Source organism: Corvus hawaiiensis, chromosome 6 (genome assembly GCF_020740725.1).
Source record: "Corvus hawaiiensis isolate bCorHaw1 chromosome 6, bCorHaw1.pri.cur, whole genome shotgun sequence".
Classification (NCBI taxonomy): Eukaryota; Metazoa; Chordata; class Aves; order Passeriformes; family Corvidae; genus Corvus; species Corvus hawaiiensis.
Window position 1 is genome coordinate 98,307 of NC_063218.1, and position 24,598 is coordinate 122,904.

The 24,598-nt window shown below is 57.2% G+C and overlaps 1 long non-coding RNA gene across 6 annotated transcripts; it reads right to left on the reverse strand.

Moving 5' to 3' along the window:
• Window positions 1–1,075: 1,075 nt before the first annotated feature.
• Window positions 1,076–22,243, reverse strand: LOC125327107. 6 transcript variants are annotated; one of them, XR_007204134.1, is made up of 4 exons: window positions 22,211–22,243; window positions 6,046–6,554; window positions 4,538–4,652; window positions 1,076–2,667 (listed from the first exon to the last, which is right to left on the reverse strand). It is a non-coding gene; the product is annotated as an uncharacterized LOC125327107 (long non-coding RNA). The 6 variants fall into 6 exon arrangements; XR_007204135.1 differs by lacking the exon at window positions 22,211–22,243 and adding an exon at window positions 13,711–13,753; XR_007204133.1 differs by lacking the exon at window positions 22,211–22,243 and adding an exon at window positions 7,431–7,458.
• Window positions 22,244–24,598: the final 2,355 nt, after the last annotated feature.

The following is a 24,598-nucleotide window of genomic DNA, read 5'->3' on the forward strand; positions in this document are numbered from 1 at the left end:
CAGGGGTGCCAAATGTTTTCCCCAGCCAGAGCTCGGAGCCAGCCCAGTGGGAAGGGGTTTAGTGGCCATTTTCCTGCTCCCTTGGGCAGCAGCACTGGAGCACTCGCACCCAACCGTGCCCGAGGTGCCGAGTACTGGCAGGAGGCAAAGCCAGGGACTGGGCAGGAGGAGCTTGCAGTGCTCCTGGAAGCGCAGACCTGGAGCCGTGGGTTAGAACTCCCAGGAGCTGCTGCCTCACTCAAACCTTGTTTAAAGCTCAGCATCCCTCCTGCTCCCTTGGAATGATTGTTGCTTCTGTTGTTGCTCTTTCCCGATCCATTATGATTATTATTGTAAATTGCCACTCCATTTCTTCCATAGCCCTTTGCTTCCTAGAGGTGGTGCTTTAGGAAAGCCCCTCCAGCCTGGGAAGGGGCTTTTGGCTCCGGACTCATTCCCAGTCCCCATGAGCAGCTGGACCTGTGCTGTCCCCAGCAGGTGCCTTTCCTTCCCTGCTGCACTTTGGCTTTTCAAGGGCTCTCTGGGGGGCTGAGGGAGAAGTTCTTTGTCATTCCAGGGCAGCATAAGCCCTGATCCCACTCAAAGCAGGAGGAATTATTTCATCCTTGTTTTTGGATACACTTTTGGTGTTTTCTCTCTTTTGCTGACACTGTGTGGTGAAGCAGCAGCTCCCTGGAATAATTTTTATTTGTAAAACAATGAATTCCCTGCTGGAATCCCAGTCACAGCCCCCCAGATCAAGGTGCAGTTTAAGGCCTTACATCCTGACCAGGACAAGTTCCTGTCCTTAGACATGGAAACCAGGAGAAAACTCAGACTGGATTGGAGCCAGCATCCAGAATGGGGAAAGTGAGGCAGCGTGCTTGGCCCAGGCTGGGGCTGGTACAGGGGGTGTTCCCCATAGGATGACACCCATGTGGAGCAGATCCTTTTCTTCCTTTGTCCAATGGCAAAGGAGCAAATAACCCACAAGTGGGGCCTGGAAGGAAAAACGGTTCTGTTAAAATTAGGCAAAGAATGCACTAAGAAAAAATGGACATCCTTTTTAGGTATGAAAGTAAGTAGGGGAGAAACGTTGAAAAAGAGCTCTTTTATTTGGTGCCACCTCTCATTTTTTTATGGATAAAACCCTCTAGTGAGCAATCAGAACAGGAGTGGGAAAGCCAGGAGCCTTTGACTTCCACAGTGGACTTAATTTCCATGCTTAATTTCAACAATTTCTTCTCTCTCTCAGGACAGGAAAACCCACTTAACTTGTCCCATCTTTGCCAAAAGCTTTGGTATTTGAGCAGCCAAACCCAATGGGCTCTGGCCCCACCAGCCTGTACTGGAGGGCCCCTGGTCCTGCCTGTGGTGTGGGATGAATCCCCAATTGTCCCCAGAGGGGGCTGCCCTGGTCCCTGCAGTGCCCAGCACCTGAGACACAGAGAGAGCCCTGTCCACAGGGGCTCCTTGTCAGGAATGTGGCAGCAGCCCCAGGAGCAGGCTGGAGGTGAGAACTGGGGCTGTGTTTGAGACTGACCAGGTCAGCTCAGTGTTTACCTGTGGGGGGAGTTTGGCCCCCCACGCTGAGTTGAAGCGGGATCAGGGTGACAGATGCTGCATTTTGGGCACCCTGAGAGTTTCTCTCCCCCTTGGAGATTTCCTGCGGGGATGGGGCAGGGCAGGGAGCAGAATTAACCCTGCACCTCCCATGGGCACTGCTGGCCTTTGTCTCTCTGTTGTGCCATCAGCCTGTGGGAATTTGCTGCTGCCGCTGCCACCCCACCTGGGGGCTGCGTGCTCCTGGCAGCCCTTCCCAGCCCCACAGCCGAGCTCCAGCGCTGCCTCCAGGCTGTGTTGGGAGAGTTTGCTGGGAATGTGCCTCATCCCTGGGAGTATCCTTTCCTTCCAGAGTGGATGGATGGAGCTTCTGGGCTTGTCAGCTTCAGAGTTTGCTTGCAAAAGTCACTGCAGGGAAGAATGACAAGGAGGTTTGTCAGAGTGGTGCTGTCAGACCCCACCTGCCAGTCTGTGCTTTGGGTTGGAGGTTGTTGTGTATTGGCTCTGCAGGGAATGAATGTCCCCTTCCCACCTCAGCCCAGCAGATGCCAAGGGCTCTTCCTGGAGTACTTAACTCTTTGCTTCCCTTTGGGATAACTTAATCTCCACCCTTCCATGAGCAATTCCTTGGCTTCTCCTGGAGAAAACCCCACAGCAGAGGCAGTCTGCAAAGGAGCCCAGAGCTGTGCTTGGAGCAGAGAGTGCTGAGAGCTGCGTATGCCTCTGCTGCCCCAGGCTGGCAATATCCCCATGGCACAGACTGGGCAAATGGGATTAGAGGGAGCACAATCCCTTCCTGGAAGAGGTTTTCTCCTGTGCAGATCAGGCACGGGGCAGGAAGGGAACTTTGGAGATCAGCTGCTTTCCCCCAGAAAGCATCACTCACACCAGCATGGATGACATGACCTGTGCCTACTGCTCACCATGCACCTGGCCAGAATCAAGAGCAAAGGTGGGTTTGGGTGTGAGCACTTGAAATAACTTTGAAAGAGAAGCAATCACCTTTTGCTGCTTCTTTCTTTCTTTCAGATGCTGGGATTGCCTCTGGGCACATGTGCTGAGCTCTCCCTGCAGGGAACTGTCAGGCCTTAACAGCTGTGAGGTTGTGTTCTTCTCAGTGGGGAACTGGAGATAATAATTAATTAATTGATTGATTGCAGTAATGTTTTCTGAACCTTTCCCCTTTCCTGGTAGATCTTCTCTCTCTGCCTCTGAATTTACAGCTGTTCCCTGGTGTCATTGGCCCTGCCTGAATTCCTTGCAGCTCCTCACTGGGAAAACCTGGGATAACTTCAAGGGGACAGAGGAGACATTTTTAGCTGAAAACCTGGGGTGACTGAGAGGGGACACAAGAATTGTTTGTGTAGGAAAATGGGAGGGGATGTCGAGCGGAGCAAGGTGGCATTTTTGAGGGAAAAGCTGAGGTGATGTTTAGGGGAGAGAATGCACATTTTTGGGGCAGAAAAGAGTTAATATTGTACAGGAAGGAAAAACTGGGGGGTAAAACCTGATGTAATCTGTAGGGGACAGAATGAATATTTTGGAGTAAAAATGAGGTACTCAGTAGTAGACAAAGAAGGAAAAGTTTGGAGGCAAAACTTGACAAAGTCTCAAGAGCAGAGAATGAACACTTGGAGGGAAAAATGAGGTGATGAGTACTGAGCATGTGGGGAAAATTTGGGGGCTAAATCTGAACTAATCTCTAGGGGAGAGCATGAACACACTGAGGTAATATGAGGGAATCAGTTGTGGGCAGATAGGGAAACTTGTGTAAAAATAATATTAAATAAGCTGTAGAAAGAACATTTTGAGGTAAAAATGAGGTAAGCAGTAGTAGACAGATGGAAAACTTTGGGGGTAAATCTTGATAGAAGCTACATGGTAGAAAGGAAATAAATATTGAAGGAAGAATGAGGGAATCAGTAGTGGACAGGTAGGGGAATTTTGGGGGGTCAAACTTGAAATAATCTAAAGGTTGAGAATGAATCTTTTTTGGTAAAAATGAGGTAATAAATTGGGGACAGTTAAGGAAAATTTTGGGGGTTAAACTTGAGGTAATCTCTAGGGAGAGTGTGACCACTGACATAAACTGAGGCAATCACTGGGGCTAGACAAGGAAATTTGGGGTGTAAAACTTGGGAAGATCTGTAGGGCAAAGAATGAACATACTGAGGAAGCAATGAGGTGATCAGTAGTCAAGATGAGGTAGAATGTGGGGGGCAAACCCTGAGGTAATTATGTAGGAACCATAAGTGGTTTTGAGAAAAAATCTGAGCTAATTTGTAGGGGACAGAATGAACATTTTGGGGGTAAGACAGACATAACCTGCCTGGTTTTGGTTTTAAAATCTTGTCAGTGTACAGGGGACAAAAGAGACATTTTGGCAATAAAATCCGAGTTCATCTGTAGAAGAAAGAACTCATGTTTTGAGGTAAAAAGGAGGTGATCAGAACTGGGCAGGTAGGGAAAACTGAGGGGGTAAAATGTGAGGTCATCTCTAGGAGAGAGAGGAGCATCCTGAGGTAAACTGAAGGAATTGCTGTGGACAGGTGGGTAAATCTGGCGGGTAAAACTTGAGGGAATCTCCATGGTAGAAAATGAGTATTTGGAGGTAAAAATAAAGTACTCAGTGGTGGAGACGTACGGAAAATTTTGGGGGTAAAATCTGAGGTGATCTGTAGCAGAGAGAATGCACTTGATGGGGTAAACTGAGGTAATCGGTTATGGACAGGTAGGGAAGTTCGGAGGGGTAAAAATTGAAAGCATCTGTAGGGCAAAGAATGAAAAGATTGAGGTGGAAATGAGGAAAGAGGTAGTGGACAGGTGGGGAAAGTTTTGGGGGCAAATCTTGTGGTAATCTCCAGAGCAGAGAAAGAATGCTTCCTTGTAAAAAATGAGGAACTCAGAAGGAGACAGATGGGGACATTTTGGGGGTAAAATCTCAGGTCATCTCAAGGTGAGGGAAGGACTATTTGGAGGTCAACTCAGCACTCACTGTGTCCTCCTTCTTTGGCAGCAGCTGGCAGGGAAGGGAGAAGAGGCCTCGGGCTGGAGAGGGGCAGGAGAAAGGCACTGTGGGCAAAGGCACCTCCCTGGCATCCCCAGGGCACCTGTGGGGAACACAGTGGACACTTTGGGAGCAAAGGGAGGTGATTGCATTGTCCCTTTGGGGGATGCTGGCATTTAGATCATTCCATCCATTTGCCTGCTGACATTTCCCAGCCCAGGGGCTTTGGCTGCCAGGGCAGCACAAAGATTGTTCCCTGTGTGGTGCGCAGATGAATTCTACCCAAAGCCCTGAATTCCCTGCTGAATTGCCACTGGAATAGCCTCCCAGCTCCTCCTGGAGCATGGATATTCCCATGCAGAGCTGCCTATTTAACACCAGGTGTGTCAGGAACCAGCAGAGCTTCCAGGGAAGCTCAGCAGGGTCAGGGCAAGGACAGCTTCATGTTCCATAGAATTTGCTGTTTGTAACCCTCATCCCCCAGCTCCCTCATGTCCCTGGGGGCACCTGACAGAGTTCCCTGGAATTCAGCTGCCTGCACCCCCTGAGCTCGGGCTCCAGGTGATGTTTTAAAGCAGGAGAAGGCGCTGGCCGGACGCACTCCCAGCCTGTGCTGAGGCAGCCCCTGTGCCCACGGGAGGACTTCTCTCCCTGCAGGAGCTGATTTCATTCCAGAGCCTCAGGAGTGGCCTCTGCAAGTTCTTTTCCCTCAGGAAAGGGATGCACATCCCCGCCTTCAGGGCACCAGCAGTGGGAGCCACCTGGGAAAGCTTTCCATCAGTTGTGCAGTTCCAGCTGGCTCCCCAAAAACTCCCAACTCAACCCAAACAGATTTCTCTGACTCTGGCCTTTCATTTGACGGTATCTCTGAGGGCATTGCTTAGCATTTCATTGCTGTGGGGGAAGCTTGCCTTGGCTCTAACGCTGCTGAGGGATGATGGCCTCAGGCTGGAAGGGAAGGCATTTTGGGTGGCTGGGACATAGCTGGCAGGAGTGTGGGAGGTCAGCACGGGGAATTGCTGTCTGAGCCCCTCTGCAAACAGCCCGTGCTGACATTCCCCAGTGCCAGCTGTTCCTTGGGGCATTTTTGGGGTGTCAGTGGGGTCTGTCGGGGCTGAAGCATCTGTGGGTGCCTGTTCAGAGCAGCCCCTGGCTGAGGGGCCACGGGCAGCCCTTTATCCATGTCCATCCCAGCGCTGCCCAGGCAGCCCAGTGCCCGTTCCCGGGATGTGTGTTTGGCACGCTGCGTGCCACGGGCAGGACACTGCAGGCACAGCTCCTCTCTGCAAATCCAAAGCACAAGAGCTGCTGCTTCCCTTCCTGGGGCTCCCAGCCTTCTCCCTCCCCTCGTTCCCTGCCAGCTGGGACACACGGAAGGAGCACCAAGGAACACTCCTGGCAGTGAGCAGGAGTCTCTGAGAGCTCTGTGCAGCTCTGGGCTGGAAAAGCTGGCCCGGCCTCAGCAGCCCCTGGGATTTTGGGCTGTGAACACTCACCTGTGGGAAAGGCCCCTCTGCAGGCAGGAGCAGCCCTGACACTCTCCAGAAGAGCTTTGGCCGTGGACCAAGTGAACCTTCAGGACTTGCCTTGCTCATTTCTCCCTGGAAAGGGCCATGGAACGAGCACCTTTACAGCTGTTGGGTAAATCCTGGAAAGGGCAGGAAATCAGGGTTAGGGGAAGAGTTCAGTGCTGTCACACAACTGCTCACCTGTGTTGTTGCATGATCAGGTGCTGGCCATGGAGCTCTGCCCTGTGGCCATTGCAGGGGCTGGTGTGGAAAGCAGCATTAGCATAAAAGAAGGAGCTGTATTTGAATAGGAATGGCCTTGCTGGCACTTGGTGTTCCTATCCCAGGCAGGACATTGCCAGGAGCTGAGATTGGCTTGGCTGGAGCAGGGTGCTGAGAGTGCCTAGGTGTGGGTTCAATCGCCAGAGGAGCCATTCACATAAGGGTTCGACTTGGTGGTCCTTGTGTATCCATTCCCACTCAGGATCTCCTGTGCTCTGGAAATAAAGAAGAAACATTTTTCACTGGACTTTTAAAGCCAGTTTTTGCATTGGAGTATACAAGCCCCAGAGAAAGCGGGGGGCGGGGGGGAGGAAGGAGAGCATCAGGTCTCACGCGGCAGTTGTGGGATGAGCGGCTCAAGCAGCAGCGAGCCCCGGCGAGGCCCCGGTCTCGCAGCGGGCGCAGTCAGAGCAGGAGCGGCAGCAGCGGCCTCGGCCCCAGCGCTCGGCCCGGAGCGGCTCGTGCCGCTGCAGCCGCGCTCGTTGGGCGGGGCCGCGGCGGGCGGGAGGCCCCCAGGGGAGCGGCCCCGGGGCAGGGGGAGGCGGGCGCTGCTGTGCGCAGGGGGTGCGGCGGCCTCAGCAGTGCCGGGGCTGGGGGAGCTCCGCGTCCCCGCGGGGGCTGCGGGCGGGGCCGGGCCGGGAGCGCCGGCGCTCCGGTTGCGCCAGGGGGCGCCCCACAGGGCGGGCGGCGCTGAGGGAGCGGCGGCCTCGGGGGGTGCCGGGGCCAGCACGGGCGGTCCCCGCGGCCCGCCCGCTTCCAGCCGCGGTCCAGCGCCTGCTGCTAGGAAGCGCCGCCCTCCCGGCGGGCCCGGCTCCCCGCGGCCGCAGCGTAGCCGGAGCTCCGGCGGGAGCCCAGCCCCGCGCTGGCCGCAGCCGGAGCGGCAGCGCCGGGCTCGGCCCCAGCGCCAATCCCGGAGCGGCTCTTGCCAGCCGCGGCGACCCGATCCCTAATGCCATCCCCCGTCCCACCTCAGTTCTCCGACCCCGGCAGCCGCACCCCGCCCGCCGAGAGACAAGCGGCTCGGCCCGGGACCCCCAGCAGACACCGACAGGACCCAGCCCCGAATCCCCGGGCCCGGGTCCCGTTCCCACCTCAGCGCCTCGGGCTCGGCACAGCGCCGGGAGCAGCCCCCAGTGCCGGGCTCCGCACAGCGCCCTGAACGACGGTCCCGCCGCAGCCCGGGATGAGCAGGATGAGCGTTCACCGCACAAAGCAGAGCAGGCGCGGATCCGCCGGCATTTACGGGCGCGGGCGGGGCGGGGCGGGGCCGGCACAGGTGTGAAGGGCGGGGTCCGCACAGGTACGCGGGGCCCCAGAGCGGCTGCGCGGGGCGGGGCCGAGGGGATTTAAGCCTCGGGAATCGGCCCCGCCGCCATTTGCTCCCTCGGCGCTCGGTGGGAACGGTTGTGGCCGGACCGGGCTCTATATTTCTATATTCCCATATCTCTATGTCTCTGTATTTCTTTTCCTTTATATTTGTGTTTGTTTTTCTTCTTCTAACCCTCTCCGTTCTCCCCCCTCTGCCTCCCCTCCCCCACCCCCTACACCCTCCCCCCCCTACCCCCCCCCTCCCTCTCCCCCCTAGCCCTCCCCTCCCTCCCCCCCGGCCCGGTCTCCCCCATCCCCCCTCCCTGTCCCCCTACACACCCCAACCCTGCCCTACCCCTCCACCCTCTCTCCCCTTCTCCACCGTTCCTTCCCCCCCCATCCCGGGTCCCCCCTGCCCCCTCACCCTGCTCCCCTTCCCCTCCCAATTCCCCCCACCTGCCCTCAATCCTCCCCCTCGGTCTCCCACCTTTCCTCGCCCCTCCACCTCCCCCTGTTCCTCTTCCCCCTCTGCACCTTGACCCCCCCCTCCTGTGCTCCGTCCTCGTCCTCCCCCCGCCTCCTTTCCTGTCCCCCCACCCCACCTCTCCCTGCACACCCCGAACCCCCCACCTGCACTCCTTCTTTGACCCCCTCTGCTCCCTTGTTCCTGTCCTCTGTCCCGTCTTTCCCCCGCAGCCGCGGGGCTCGGGGCGCCGGAGAATAAAGCCCAGAGGGCCGGAGCCCGGCGCCCCTGCCCTCGCTGGAGCCCCACACGGGCCGGGCCCGCTCGGCGGGTCCCCCGTGCAGTACAAAAACAGCGCCGGGGCTCCGGCTTTCCACACATCACACTGGGGATCCCCTCCTCAGGAGGGGTTCCCGAGGGGGGTGGGTGGGTTTCAGGGAGGGGGGTGTGTTGGGGTAGGGTGGGCCCCCTCCTCAGGAGGGGGTCCCGGGGGGGGGGGGGGGGGGGGGCGGGGTTCGGGGAGGGTGGTGTGTTGGGGCGGGCCCCCTCCTGAGGAGGGGGTCCCGGGGGAGTGGGTGAGGTGGGCCCCCTCCGGAGGAGGGGGTCCCGGGAGGGGGTCAGGGTGGGCCCCCTCCGGAGGAGGGGGTCCGGGGGAGGGGGTGGGGCGGAGGGGGGACTTCCCCCCCTCCAGTCCCCGCCCCCTCTCCCGGACCCCCTCCTCCGGACGGGGCCCGCCCCGGCCCCCTCCCCGGGACCCCCTCCTCCGGACTGGGGCCCTGGGGGGGGGGGGGGGCTGTTGGTTTGGCCTGTGATCTCTATGTCTGTTCATGCTGCAGAGTGACGTGACCCCCTCTGCTTCCCCCCCACCCCACCCGCCCCCCCTCCCTCCCCCCCGGGGCCCCGGTCCGGAGGAGGGGGTCCCGGGGAGGGGGCCGGGGCGAGCCCCCTCCGGAGGAGGGGGGCCCGGGAGAGGGGGCGGGGACTGGAGGGGGGGGGGGGGAAAAGTCCCCCCTCCGCCCCACCCCCTCCCCCGGACCCCCTCCTCCGGAGGGGGCCCACCCCACCCACCCCTCCGGGACCCCCTCCTCCGGAGGGGGCCCACCCCACCCACCCCTCCGGGACCCCCTCCTAAGGAGGGGGCCCACCCCAACCCACCACCCTCCCCAAAACCCACCCCACCCACTCCCCCCGGGACCCCCTCCTGAGGAGGGGGCCCACCCTACCCCAACACACCCCCCTCCCCGAAACCCACCACCCCCCTCGGGAACCCCTCCTGAGGAGGGGATCCCCAGTGTGATGTGTGGAAAGCCGGAGCCCCGGCGCTGTTTTTGTACTGCACGGGGGACCCGCCGAGCGGGTCCCCCGTGCGAGGCTCCAGCGAGGGCAGGGGCGCCGGGCTCCGGCCCTCTGGGCTTTATTCTCCAGCGCCCCGAGGCCCGCGGCTACGGGGGAAAGAGGGAAAGGGGAGGGATGAGATGGGGTAGGGAGAGGAGTCGGGGTGGCTTGGGGAGAACGAGGGGGGAAGGGAAAGGCCAGGTGAAGGGGGAGGGATGATGGTCAGAGGAGGGGGAAGAGAGGGGAGTCGGGTTGGGGAGCGGGGTACGGAGAGGGGAGAAAGGAGGGGTGGGGGGGTCGGGGATGCACAGGGGAGCAGGGAGAGAGAGAGGGTGGGGGGCGCTGGGGAGAGGGCAGGCGGGGGGCTGGGAGAGACAGGGAGGGTGTGGAGGAGAGAGAAAGAAACTGGGGGGGTAGGAAAGAGGTGATAAGCGGGGGAAGAAGGAGGAGGATAAGGGCAGGAGAAACAGGGGGAAGAAAGAGGGGGAAGAAAGAGGGGGAGCGGGGGCCTCTCCCGGGCCACGCCGGGGGAGCCCGACCCGGCCGCAGCCTCCCCGAGCTCTGAGGGAGCAAATGGCGGCGGGGGCGATTTCGGGGGCTTAAATCACCTCGGCCCCGCCCTGCGCAGCCGCCCTGGGGCCCCGCGCACCTGTGCGGACCCCGCCCCGCGCACCTGAGCCGGGCCCGGGGCCGCCCCTGAAGCCGCGCCCTCGGCCCCGCCCGGGTCCGCCCCAGAGCCCCGGCCCCGCCCGGCCCCGGGGCCCGCCCTGCCCGGCACAGGGGCGGCTCCATCGCTCGGGGCCCCGCCCCTCTCTCCCGGGCCGGACCCGCCCCGCGCACGCACCGGGGCCGCCCCGGGGCCCGGTCCTGCCGGCGGCCGCTGCGGGTCCCGGGCGGTGCCGCCTCTCCCCCGGCGGGATCGGGGCTGGGATCGGCACCGGGAGGAGCCGCTCCGGGACGGGCGCTGGGGCCGAGCCCGGCGCTGCCGCTCCTGCTCCGGCCGGCTCTCCGCGGGGAGCCGGGGCTCTGCCGGCGCCCGGGCAACCCTGGGATCCCGAGCCGGGCCCGACGCGCCGGGCCGGGCTCCGCTCTCAGCCCTGAGCCCCTCCCGGAGCCCGCCTTGGGCCCCACGACGCGGCCCCGGGCTCTGCCGCCAGCCCCGGACGCGGCGCTGAGTCGCTGCTCCCGAGCTCTGTGTGGGGCCGGCGAGCCCGGCTTCGGGCTGTGCCCGAGGCAGGATTCGGAGCCCAGAGACACAGACTCGCCCTGGCCCGAAGAGCCCGCTTTGAGCATCAAAACACGGCACTTGGGCTTTAATTCAGGTCCAGCAAAACGCAGCACTTCCGTTTCTCTTTGTGAGCCCAAACACACAGGACTCGCTCTCCCTCAAGCCCTGAAAACAGGATTTAGTCACTGTTTCTGAGTCCCAACTCTGGCCATAGGAGCCTGCGCTCAGGACTCTGTAGATAGAGAAATGCTGCTAGCAAGGATTTTCTTGCTATTTTCTGAGACTTTTCTCTCTCACAGAAGAGGTAGCAGAATTATGTAAACAACCAAGCCACCTGCAACCTTGAAAAGTCTTCTTTATGGTACAGTAGAAAAATATTTTGATAATGGATGTTTTAGGATTTTAGCCAATCACCCCCAAGGGGAGGCTGATCCTTTGTCCAATTAGACTGTGAAGAAAGAAGTCTATAAGAGTTTGTAAAATAATTAATCAATCTTGCTGCACAATTCCTGCCTGCTGGATCTTCTCTCCTCCTCCTCCTCCCTACGGCTGCGGGACACAGTGATACACCCTAGGGCCTTGGCCTGCGGTAATAGGACTCCACAATGCAGGATTCAGTCTCTGCTTTTAAGCTCTGCGCCTGCTTTTGAGCCCCCGAAACGCAGCACTGGGTCTCTTTTTGTGAGCCCAAAACCGCTCCTGTCCCTCGGGTTCGGAGCCCCCAGAAGTGCCTGGGGCCATGGCTGGACCCCAGCTGGGCACCAGCAGCTGCTCCCTCACCCCCCCGTGGGATGGGGAAGAGACCAGAGACAAAATTCCAGCTCAGAACAGTTTAAGAATGGAAACCAAATACAATCATTTGAGATTAATGACAACACATAGTGAGAGCAACAAGAGCAGTGGTAACACTAATGAACAGGAGAGGGAGATAAACCCCTCCACACCCGCCCTGTTACGATCCGGTTTAAACCCAGAAAAGCAAAGCAAGCTAAGTCTCTGTGCCTAAACCAGAAAGAACTTAGAAGGTTCAAAATATCCCCAGAAACGAGATTAAAACCAAACGAGGCTAGATGTTGTTGCCAAAAAAATGGATGTATTTTATTTAATAGTAGAGAGGCAAAGAGAAGGGAAGAAAGAAATAGAAAACAGAAGGGTGCGTGGGGGAACAGGGAGAGGGGTTGGATGGAAGCCCATCATCAATCTGAGGGTGCCAACGACGTCTCGTTGCTCCCCTCCATCCGGTCTGCCGGTGGTGAGGGTCCCCCGTGGGCGCCGTGGCCACGCCGCCACATGCTGCCACAGCCGAAGAGTGCAGAATTCCGTGGGTTAATGCACACTTTGGGCCAGGTGGGAATGCCCACGTGCCTCTCTTGCAGGGGCCGGCTTGACACTGTCCCTTGCAACACTGAGGGTCTGTTGCATCATCTCTGGTGCTCTGCTGCAGGGTCTGGGGGCCCCTGTGCTGGGCCATGTCACCCCTTCTGCTGTGGATGAGCTTCCTCCCCCCAGTGAGGACCCCGCAGCTGGGCTCTGCACCCGCAGCTGGGCTCTGCACAGTGGAGGATGGGCAGTCACTGCGTCTGTGACCACCGGCTTTTCCAAGGTACCCAAAGCCTCTCCTCCCTCCACCCCTTGGTGCGAGCCAGGGCAGCTGATAGCCCTGGGGCTGTGCTCCTCATCTTGGAGGTGTTAAGCCTGTGCTCCGTGAATATGCCCAGCCCTGAGCTGTTACTTTATCTTATCTTCATCAGCGAGCAGTGTCAGGCCTCAGGGCCCCATTCAGGGTGTGGGAGTCTTCTGCAGCTTTTGTAATACAGTTTTAAAAGTCTTTTAAGAAAATGTTTAAGTCATAAAACATAATATTTCAGTCTTTGAAACCCCTCCCTTTAACGTTATAAATCCAAAATCTAATCCAGAGCACCAGAATCTCCCACTGTGGGGGATTTCCATATTCCTGTTGCTTTCTCTGTGTTCTGTCCTGGGGATTTGTGGACTGAGGGAGGCACTGGCCGCTCCTCTGGCCAAGGGGAAGGCTCCTCTGCTATTCCCATGAAGAGAACACCTGGAATTACTGCCCTGGGAGCCCAGTCCGGTCTTTCCAGTGACTGGGGGGCACCCAGAGGGTCTTTACATGAAATGAAAATGAGACCCCAGCCCAATGCATTGACAGCAGGATTGGACACTCCTGGCCAAGGTGACCAGTCCGTGGGAGTCGGACCGGTGACGATCCAGGGGGGATCTTGTTGGATACTTGCAGATTTCATCGTGCAGAAGCTCCAATTCTTTTTGGCACCTCTTGTTCAAATGTCTCCCCACTGGAAGAGGTCAATTAATCTTTGTAATGACCTGACTGCCAGAGGCAGGGAAAAACAATCAGCGTTCCCTGAACGCCTCCATCACTTCCATGTCCACCTGCAAGGAGTGGCCAATGGGCAGGAGCCTGGCCAGAACAGGCTCAGAGATGGGGCTTTCAACGCAAACCATTCCATCATTCCATGATCTCTGCCTGTATTAATGTTGCACTGTTCCCTCTCAAATTTAAATTCCCAAATTTAGATGATTTATTCAAGGAATCATTTTAAAATTATTCAGGAATAAAAAGGGAAGCATCAAACATAAAAGAATCATTCCTACACCCACCAAACCATTCTTAACTGGAAGCCTATTCCCTCATCTCTGTCTTTGTTTTGCTTTCCTGGAAAACCTTGTGATCCCAGAGTCTCTCAGAGCGATGTACTGGCATTACTGGAAGGTTTGCTCTCTCAGAGAGCCAGGGGGGTTTACAGCACTTGTTCCTCTGCATCTTTATCCTTTCATCAGCTTTCCCCTGGAACAGTGCTGTGGGAGAAGCTTGGAATTACTAGAAATGGATCAGGTTCACATTTTTGCCCCACCAGTTTTCAACTGTTTTGAAATTCCTGGAATTACCCTCAAATGTGCCCTAGAACACTGCTGTGAAAGGATCAATGAGAAGAACAGCCTGAAAGCAGAAAACTACCTCCAGCAGCAGCCGGAATGATCCCATTTCTGTTCTTACCTGGTCCTGCCAGAGCTCTCAACAGCCATTCCCATTCCGAAACAAGAGCTATGGAAGACATTCCTGCTGTCCGTGAGGGTGAGGTGGCAGTTCTGGATGTTCTTTGCTGTGGAACCAAACAGAGTGTAAATGATCTTGGTGGTCCCTTCCAAGCCAAACCACCCCGTGATTCCATGGGTGGATCAGCACCTGTCCCAACTCCATTCCAGAAACCTCCTCCCATTAACCCAAAACTTTCCTTTTTCTGCTCAACATCAGGGATTTGCTGCTGAGTGCCCCGGGCAGGGGACGCCTCAGCCTTCCCTGGGACCGCAGCATTCCCTGGGCTGCCTCAGCACTCCCTGCGCTGCTGTTCCACGCCGATCCCGTGGTCCAGCGCCTGTGCGGGCTGCAGTGCCGGGCTCTCCCCACAAGGCGGCAGCACCGGGAGCGAGCAGCCCCGGCCGGTCCCGCTGGCTCGGGGGGGCAGCTGCGCCTTGAACCCGCCCTGAGCCGGCGGGGCCGTGAACACAGCGGGCACAAACCCCACCGGTGCCCTTTATTTCACCCTCAGAGGCACAGGATCGCAGCATTTCCTGGGCTGGAAGGGACCCACAGGGAGCCTCGAGTCCAAATCCTGGCCCTGCACCCCAAGAATCCCACCCTGTGCCCGAGAGCCTTGTCCAGACCCAAACTCTGCCCCCAAGACCCTGAAAACACAGCGGGGCTGGGAGAAGGATGACGATGGAGGATTTTTTATATAGATCTCCTTGTACGATCGTTATATAGTATCATTAGATAGTCGAGGAACCCATCCCTGTGCCGGGACACCCATCCTTGGGCCGGGACAGCCATCCCTGGGCCGGAATACCGATCCCCCGCGGCCCCCACCGTCCGCTCGGGGCTGTCCCCGTTCCCCGCTCACCTCCGAGCCCGGAGCACCCGCGCCGGTGCCCCCGGCCCGGCAGCGCTGCTCCCCGGGCTCCCCGCCATTGCCGCTCCTGGCGTAGAAGGGCGAAAGTCACCGGTACCGCACCAATGTGGCGATCGGGTCAGTGGCTATTCAACCTTCTCAAGATGGCGGCCAGGAAGGACCCCGCTCCGACTATTTGGCTGCCTGAATGCTCCCGCCTGCCCCAGGCGCCGCTGACCCCACAGTCGGTGTCCGCATAGCGGGAAACGCTTCAGAAAATTGCGTGCAAGCGCTGGTCTGGCGTCGGCGTCGCGTTCAGGCAGCCGAATAGACGCAGCTGGGGGGGGGGGGGGGGGCTTCACTGCCGCCATATTGAGAAGGTCAGAAAACAGCGTACACGACCGCCATCTTTAGCGTGGCTGTGACGAAACTTCCGCCATTCGCCGCCATCTTGGGTGCTGGCAGAAGCCACTTCCGGTCAAGCAGCCATCTTTAGTGTGGTACACTTCAAGCCCCCGCCGCCCCTCACAAGGGCTTCTGTCTATTCGGCTGCCTGAATCCGGCCCGGACTCCGACGCCGGCCCCGCGCTTTCCGTGCGATTTTCCGCGGTGCTTCCCGGTGCAAGGACACGGCTGGGGGGGTCAGCGGCACCGGAGGCAGGCGCCTGCTCCGCGACCCGCGGCAGGCATCGGCAGGGACACCTCTCGCAGGGGCCTAGTGCGTCTGCCATCTTGAGTGTGGCGGAAGTGTAAACCACCCTCTGCAAGGTCCTGGCAGGTGCTAATAAAAACGTCACTTAACGCCATCCCGAGAGCGCGGAACTGCGCCTTCCTTTCCGAGCCGCCCCCTTGAGAGCGACACGCGGACGGCTCTTTCCCGACCGTGCCCGCCCGGTGCCCCCCGCCCGGGTCGCGCTGCGACCGCGCCTCTGCTGCCCGGCAAAACCGGCCCCGCCGGGCCGCCCCCCGCGCTGTCATTCCTCGCGGTCACTGCCTCGCATGGCGCCCGCTCCTTTTCACCGCTGTGGCCCCACTCATGCACGGCCGTGTCCGTCGGCGCTCCGAACCGTCCTTCGCCCCTCCCCTCCGCCGACAGACACCGCCCCGCTCGCTCCCGCTCCTTGCCCTTGCCACGCTCGGCAGCCACCGAGGCCGCCGCCCTCTCGGCTCAGCCGGCACCGGGCGGCAGCAGCGCCGGGGCGCCGTGCCGGGGGCGGCAGTGCCGCGCTCTCGCCACCAGGCGGCAGCAGCGCCGCCCAGCTCAGCCCGGGGGCAGGGACAGAGCAGAGGGAAAAGCCGGCTCTGGGCGCTCTGCAGCTCCTGCAGCCCGAGCGTCTCGGCTCCTGGGGCCAGGCACTTGCTTCTTTCCTTCCTACAGAAAAACACCGGCTCGTTATTCTCAAAACTTGCTGATCTCTATTCCCAGCTTCTTATATTCCTATATGCAACAGAGTAGAGAGAGAGAGCTGGCTTATTTCAAAACTAATTTACATCTAAATCAGTAGCATTTGCCTATAGATGTAAAAATGAAGAACTTAACAGGTTTTAGTATTCTGCACACATCCCTCGCTGGAGGAATGGTAAAAAGTTAAAAACAAATGAAATTTAAAAAGTAGAAACAAATTTACAATGGCAGAAATTTAGAAACAAACAAAGAGGTAAAATACAAGAAACGAACAAATTTCTAAAGGTAGAAATTTAAAAACAAACAAAGTTAAAAACAAAAAAAAAATTAGAAACAAACAAAATTAGAAAGGTAGAAATTTAGAAACAAAGTCAGAAAAGGCAGAAGGTGTTAAGCCTTTGACAGGGTGCCCTTCCTTCTCGGACCAGGGTGAAAGAGCAGAGAAGGCTGCTGTTCTGCTAAGTTCTTTATTTCACGGTCTCACAGCTGTCTTGAAGGCAGAGTTCAAATGGGGTTACATGATAAAGCCAAGCAGCAGCAGCAGGCAAAACCAGCTTCTTCTATATGCTCCATACACTATATTTCTTCTTACAGAAGTGTGGATTATATTTGTTAATTGACCAGTAAGATTAACACACCATTCTAGTTATCTTTTTCTTAACCCATCCTGGTCTAACAGTCGTAAGCCACACACAAGTGTCATCTGCCCTTGTTCCATAAGGAATTCCTCTACAGACAGGGCGTTGTCACCGGCCCCGTGCTCATGGGCTGCAGGGGACACCTGCACTGAGGAGGAAATGGAAACGGGAAAGAGGGAAATGCAACCTGGTGGGACGCACCTCTGGCACCACATTTCCTCTTGTTCCTGCTGTCTTGGAAAGCCCCAAGTAAATCCAGTGCCTCAGACCTTGCATCCCTGAAAGCCAGGAGAGCCGGTGTTTTACCCAGGTCCCAGTGCCCTGCACGGCTGCGCTGACACGAGCGCAGGCCGATCGCTCTGCCCAGCACCATCCCTCATTTTCCTCCCATTGCTCCCCAGGCGGCCCCAAACCACCCCAGCGTGTCTGTGCCGGGGCCAGGGCCTGCCCCGAGCCCGACCAGAGGCTGTCACCCAGCCCTGCACCAGCTCCCACCCCCAGGAGAGCTGGGAATGCACTGAGAGCTCGGCTCCCCGGGCTCCCCAGCACCCAAACCGGTCCTCAGACACACAAAGATGCCCAACCTGCCCCTCTGGGCACAGCCAAACACCACAATTCCATCATCCCCAAGGAACTCTGGCACTTGCCTCTTCACCTCTGCCCATTTCCAGTAGCTGTGGCTAGGACCGGCCTGTCAGAAATAGCATTCCCTAGGCAGTTCATCCCAGCACAGAGGAGAAGAGGAGCCTGTCCCTGACCCACACCATGGGCAGGACAAGGGGGGCCCTAGCTGGCTTTGGCTACTCCAACACCAAAGCTCTTGGTCCCAAAGATGGGGCGAGTTCAGTGGTTTTTCCTGTCCTGAAAGAGAGCAGAAAAGGGAAGTTAATCCCACTGTGGAATCCAAGACTCCTGCATTTCATATTTCTGCTCTGATTGCTCACCGTGCAGTTTTAGCCATGGAAAAAAAAGGAGAATGACACCATATCAAATAAAAAGTGCTCTTTTCCAGCATTTTTATTCCAGGCATTAAAAGAATGCTCCTTTCTCTTTTAGCATTGTTTCCCTCATTTTAGGAGAACCATTTTCATCCCAGACCCCACTCGTCAGTTGTTCGATCCTCTGGCACTGGATTTGGACAAAAGAAGGGACGCACCTGGACTGCAGGAAATCACGGAGAGAAAACCCTCCAAAACCTGACAGAGAAAAACAACAGGACACGCAGGAAGACACATCCCTCATTTGCACGTCCGGAGTGCTTTTCTAAAGACTTCTCTGCATCTGGATGCTCTTTGCTCTTGGCTTTCTTCACAAGAATGCATTTGCTGCTAAACACGTCTCAGGCCCTTATTTGATCGGGATAAGGTGGGATGGGGATGAAAACTCACACAGGGAATAGCCAGGGAGATGCAGGGCCTGGGAACATCAAGGACGGAGAAGAGAAGGAACAGGGATTGTTTTTCTTGTTTAGAGCCAGCAGTGCTGTGAGCTTGGAGAACACACGGCACCGCAGGGATCCAGGGCAGGAGCGGGATAACTCCGGGATAAGGGGAATCTGCTCCCACTCCAGGGCTGTGCCAGTGAAGGAGGGGAATTTTTTAGGGCCTTCATTGCACACAAAAACCAAACCCAGCACCACCGAGCTGGATTTTTGTGAGCTGCAAAACAAAGCGGCCCCTGGCCTTTGGGGGAACACAACCTCACCGAGTCACGGAGCCAGGGGATGACACTTGGGAATGATCCTTGCTGCCTGCAGGCAAATCAGATGAGGGAGCCACAGGAGCTTTGGGGTTTCCTGCTCTTCCTGCAACGCCATCGGTCCAGACCAGGAGACCTTTCCTGGAACAGATCTTCCCTGTACAGGGAGCTACACCAAAGCTCAAGCCCTCCTTTAGAGACCCTTGGAAAAGCAAAGGTGAGAGGGGATTACCTGGAGCCCCAGGGGACCGAGGCGAAAGGGATGAAGAAGCAGACAGCAAAGTGCTTCCACTGCTTCTCCCTCCAGCAAGGGGAACATCCCTGGAATTTCATGTCCAGCGTCGCTCCCAAGCCCCACAGCTGAACCCACACGTACTCCAAGACTGATCTCCTTCAAACTTCCAGCAGCACAGACCCACCGGGAGGAACTGCAATCCAAGGACACACATCAGCAACCGTCTTCCCACTTGCCGCTCTCTCCACATTTTCCCTTTCCAGTGGGATGCAGGTGCCACCCCTCAGAGGCAAGAAAACTGCCTTGCACTCCAGTACAAAACCTGCCTGGAAAGCCCAGGATGCCCGGAGCCAGCAGCCATTTCTCCTGGAGCTCCTGCTGACAGGCATTTGAAGCCTGCTGTGCCTCACAGCTGCTTTTCTGCCAAGGGCATTCCCATCTTTTCTTTTTTAGCCCAAATAAAGGTTTGCAAAGCTGAGTTTTGTGAGAAGTGCTTCATATTTGGATTATTCTTAACTTGGAGTTTCCCTTGGCACCAAAATCAGGGGCTCACCTTTTGCTTGGAGCTTGGCTGAAGTCCTCAGCAATGCCAGGGAATGTGGCCATTGGAAGCTTTGGGCAGATTTGGCTCATCTGCCTTTTTAGGCTTTGTTTCCTTCTCTCAGCCTTCCCACTGCATTGTGGCCTCCGAGGAATACGTAAAATCCCATTCCATTCCTATTCTTTCGGACAATTTTTTGTACCATTCCTGTACAAAACGAGGCCCCCTGTTCGATGCTTTTCCCCACCGTTCCCCGGCAGTTTTATCTGCCAGTGCATTCCCTGCGTTGGTTGGGCTCTTCCCAGATCTCTGAGCTCCTTCACAAGGCAGGAGATCGATTTGGCCCAGGAACTAAACCCTCCCGAGGAATTGTCTGATGCCATCTCCACATTTGACAGCTGATCCTCGTGCTCAAAGGATCCCTCTTTCTTCCCTTCAGCCAATTCCAAGGCTCGCTGCCCCCAGCTGGGATCAGTCCCCAGTCTGATCCCTGCAGTCTTCCCTGCCGGGATCCTGCTCAGGAATCCATGGGCTACAAATGTAAGAATTAATTCTTCCCACCCCTGCCCACTTCTAATTCCAAAGGATTTGGTGTCTGCCTTACCCGGCTGGAGCCTGCTTCCAACTCTGTTCTTGCTGCTTCTGCTGCTTTCCATTTCCCAGGAATTCCACCAACGGAGCGACAGCGTTTTCCAGCTCCTCCAGGATTCCCTCTGTTGTGTTTGGGTGCTGGAAGGATATCAAAACCAGGGCCTCACTATCAGGAATTACATCCCCGGATTTGTTCCTTTCCAAATGTCACCTCTTCCCAACAAAGCACTGGGCATCCAAGGAATACACGAAGTTATGGGCTGACCACTGCTTACTCCTCTGGAATGTCAGAGCTTGGAAAAAAGGGCAGTTGAGGCTTTTCCTGGTGCATCCGTGAGGTGTATTTTACTTAAGAGCCCCTTCCCGTGTCTTTCCCTGTATCCACCAAAAATCCACCTGTTCGTTCCCCAGCTGCTTGCTTCCTCCCTCTTTTCCTGTATCTAACAGAATTTTAACAGGTGAATATTTCCCTCTGGAATAACACCCTTCATTCCAAAGCTAAGAACAAATGAATCACTTTCCTTCAACCTTCCTTATTAGGATTCCACTGAGAGCAGTGGATGGAAAATGATCCTCTCCTGGTCTCTGCTGGATTCCCGGAGCAGGGATCCTTTCCCTCTTTCCCCCCCACCCCACGGTGCCCTCCTCCCCCTCCCATCCCACCCTGCACCCTTTTTAGGCTTTGTTCCACAGCTTTTGCCTCCAGGCCTCAGATCCTTTCGTTCTCCAGGAGCTCCCAGCAGCTCCACAGCCTTTCCTCTCCCATCCTGATCATTTCTCCAGGAATGGAGCTCTGCATTTCAATTCCCTTCTCTTTTCTCTGACAATTCCCACCAATCCAGACCTAAAGCTGACACAAGGAACACTCGGTGCCCACAAATCCAAACCCAGACCCGGCCATCCCTAAACCAGCAACTCCCAGACAATTTGCGTTCATTCCAACCTCACACTGAGGACTCACCCAATCCTTCAAAATTCCCAAGAAATATCCCGTTGCCTTCACAGCTCCCAGGGGATTCTGCTTCGTGCTCACACGGATTTGGGACTTCCCTGAAAAAACCCGTGCAGGGCAGGCTGGAATCCCCGATCCCGTGAATCCGGGGAGCGTTAAAAGCTCGGTCCAGCCTGGGCCCCCGGAAATTTTTGCCAAATATCCCCCAAGTCCTCGAGATAACAGAACTCTCTGGTACTGCATTTTTGGCGTTGGAAAGCCTGGAATTACTTTATTCCTAGTGCTGGGCTCTGCATATGGCCGAGAAAATCCCGGCCTCCACACAGACCCAGATTCCAAACTTTTTGATACATTTTAGCAAACCGAGAAATTCACCTTCCCTGCTTCTTCTTAAGGGCATCCTTCTCTTCCCTTACCCGGCGGGCTCTCTCCCACTGGGGGTGGGTTTTTCCCTTCCCATGCTAATTAGTCCCTACTTCTAGGAGGTTTAGGTACCTTTCTTCCCTGGGACGGATTTCTTAACACAGCTACCAAGGCTTTGGGAGTCTTCTTTATCTCCTACTTTCTGGAAAAACACCCTGTGATCCATAAATGCCACAATCCAGACGCCCAACTTCAACAAGACATCCTTTTTACCTAAAAACACTCACTCTCAACTCTTAGATCTTTTGAAGTTTTACCCCCGCAAAATTCCCCTGTTTTTCCACCACTGAATTCCTCAGCCCTGCTTCCAAGGATTTCTTGAATACCATGGGGCTTTTCTCAAGATTTACCCCCACGACCTTCCCTACGTGCCCACTGCTCATCACCTCATTTTTCCCTCAATGTGTTCGTTCTCCACCCCAAAGAGTTGGTCAAGTGTTGCCTCCAAAATGTTCCCCATCTGTCCACTACTGAGTTCCCCATTTTGCCTCCAAAATATTCATTCTGTCCCCTCCAGATTGCATCCACTTTTACCCCCAACATTTTACTTCCTCTACAATATTGATCAAACCTTTTCCACCCCAAAAATGTGCATTCACTCCCTTAAAAAGCACCTCAGCTTTTCCCTCAAAAACACCCCAGAGAGAAACTCAGATTCAGCCCCCAAACTCCCATTTTCCTACACAAACAGTTCTTGTGGCCCCTCTCAATTCCCCCAGGCTTTCAGCTAAAGGAATAACTGGAAGCCTATTCCCTCATCTCCCCCCCTGGCTTTTTGCTTTCCCAGAAAACCTTGCAATCCCACACTTTCTCCAAGAGATCTGCTGGGAGTACTGGAAGGTTTGCTCTGTCAGAGCGCCAGGGGGGTTTACAGCACTTGTTCCTCTGCATCTTTACCCTTTTATCAGGTTTCCCCTGGAACGGTGTTGTGGGAGAAGCTTGGAATTACCAGAAATGGATCAGATTCACATTTTTGCCCCACCAGTTTTTATCTGATTTGAAATTCCTGGAATTACCCTCAAATGTGCCCTAGAACACTGCTGTGAAAGGATCAATGAGAAGAACAGCCGGAAAGCAGAAACCCACCTCCAGCAGCAGCCAGAATGATCCCATTTCTGTTCTTACCTGGTCCTGCCAGAGCTCCCAACAGCCATTCCCACTGCAAAACAAGAGCTATGGAAGGCATTCCTGCTGTCCGTGAGGGTGAAGTGGCAGTTCTGGATGTTCTTTGCTGTGGAATCAGACAACAAACAGAGTGTAAATGATCTTGGTGGTCCCTTCCAAGCCAAACCACCCCGTGATTCCATGCGTGGATCAGCACCTGTCCCAGCTCCATTCCAGAAACCTCCTCCCACTAACCCAGAACTTTCCTTTTTCTGCTCAACATCAGGGATTTGCTGCCGAGTGCCCCGGGCAGGGGAAGCCTCAGCATTCCCTGGGGTGCCTCAGCATTCCCTGCGCTGCTGTTCCACGCCGATCCCGCGGCCAGCGCCGTTCCGGGCTGCAGTGCCGGGCTCTCCCCACAAGGCGGCAGCACCGGGAGCGAGCAGCCCCGGCCGGTCCCGCTGGCTCGGCGGCAGCTGCGCCTTGAACCCGCCCTGAGCCGGCGGGGCCGTGAACACAGCGGGCAAAAACCCCACCGGTGCCCTTTATTTCACCCTCAGAGGCACAGGATCGCAGCATTTCCTGGGCTGGAAGGGACCCACAGGGAGCCTCGAGTCCAAATCCTGGCCCTGCACCCCAAGAATCCCACCCTGTGCCCGAGAGCCTTGTCCAGACCCAAACTCTGCCCCCAAGACCCTGAAAACACAGCGGGGCTGGGAGAAGGATGACGATGGAGGATTTTTTTATATAGATCTCCTTGTACGATTGTTATATAATATTATTAGATAGTCGAGGAACCCATCCCTGTGCCGGGACACCCATCCCTGGGCCGGGGCAGCCATCCCTGGGCCGGAATACTGATCCCCCGCGGCCCCCACCGTCCGCTCGGGGCTGTCCCCGTTCCCCGCTCACCTCCGAGCCCGGAGCACCCGCGCCGGTGCCCCCGGCCCGGCAGCGCTGCTCCCCGGGCTCCCCGCCATTGCCGCTCCTGGCGTAGAAGGGCGGAAGTCACCGGTACCGCACCAATGGGGCTATTCGACCTTCTCAAGATGGCGGCCAGGAAGGACTCCCCCCCCCCCTCCGACTATTCGACTGCCTGAATGCTCCCGCCTGCCCCAGGCGCCGCTGACCCCACAGTCGGTGTCCGCATAGCGGGAAACGCCTCAGAAAATTGCATGCAAGCGCTGGTCTGGCGTCGGCGTCGCGTTCAGGCAGCCGAATAGACGCAGCTGGGGGGGGGGGGGGGGGGGGGGCTTCACTGCCGCCATATTGAGAAGGTCAGAAAACAGCGTACACGACCGCCATCTTTAGCGTGGCTGTGACGAAACTTCCGCCATTCGCCGCCATCTTGGGTGCTGGCAGAAGCCACTTCTGGTCAAGCAGCCATCTTTAGTGTGGTACACTTCAAGCCCCCGCCGCCCCTCACAAGGGCTTCTGTCTATTCGGCTGCCTGAATCCGGCCCGGACTCCGACGCCGGCCCCGCGCTTTCCGTGCGATTTTCCGCGGTGCTTCCCGGTGCGAGGACACGGCTGGGGGGGTCAGCGGCACCGGAGGCAGGCGCCTGCTCCGCGACCCGCGGCAGGCATCGGCAGGGACACCTCTCGCAGGGGCCTAGTGCGTCTGCCATCTTGAGTGTGGCGGAAGTGTAAACCACCCTCTGCAAGGTCCTGGCAGGTGCTAATAAAAACGTCACTTAACGCCATCCCGAGAGCGCGGAACTGCGCCTTCCTTTCCGAGCCGCCCCCTTGAGAGCGACACGCGGGCGGCTCGATTCCGACCGTGCCCGCCCGGTGCTCCCCGCCCCGGGTCGCGCTGCGACCGCGCCTCTGCTGCCCGGCAAAACCGGCCCCGCCGGGCCGCCCCCCGCACTGTCATTCCTCGCGGTCACCGCCTCGCATGGCGCCCGCTCCTTTTCACCGCTGTGGCCCCACTCACGCACGGCCGTGTCCGTCGGCGCTCCGAACCGTCCTTCGCCCCTCCCCTCCGCCGACAGACACCGCCCCGCTCGCTCCCGCTCCTTGCCCTTGCCACGCTCGGCAGCCACCGAGGCCGCCGCCCTCTCGGCTCAGCCGGCACCGGGCGGCAGCAGCGCCGGGGCGCCGTGCCGGGGGCGGCAGTGCCGCGCTCTCGCCACCAGGCGGCAGCAGCGCCGCCCAGCTCAGCCCGGGGGCAGGGACAGAGCAGAGGGAAAAGCCGGCTCTGGGCGCTCTGCAGCTCCTGCAGCCCGAGCGTCTCGGCTCCTGGGGCCAGGCACTTGCTTCTTTCCTTCCTACAGAAAAACACCGGCTCGTTATTCTCAAAACTTGCTGATCTCTATTCCCAGCTTCTTATATTCCTATATGCAACAGAGTAGAGAGAGAGAGCTGGCTTATTTCAAAACTAATTTACATCTAAATCAGTAGCATTTG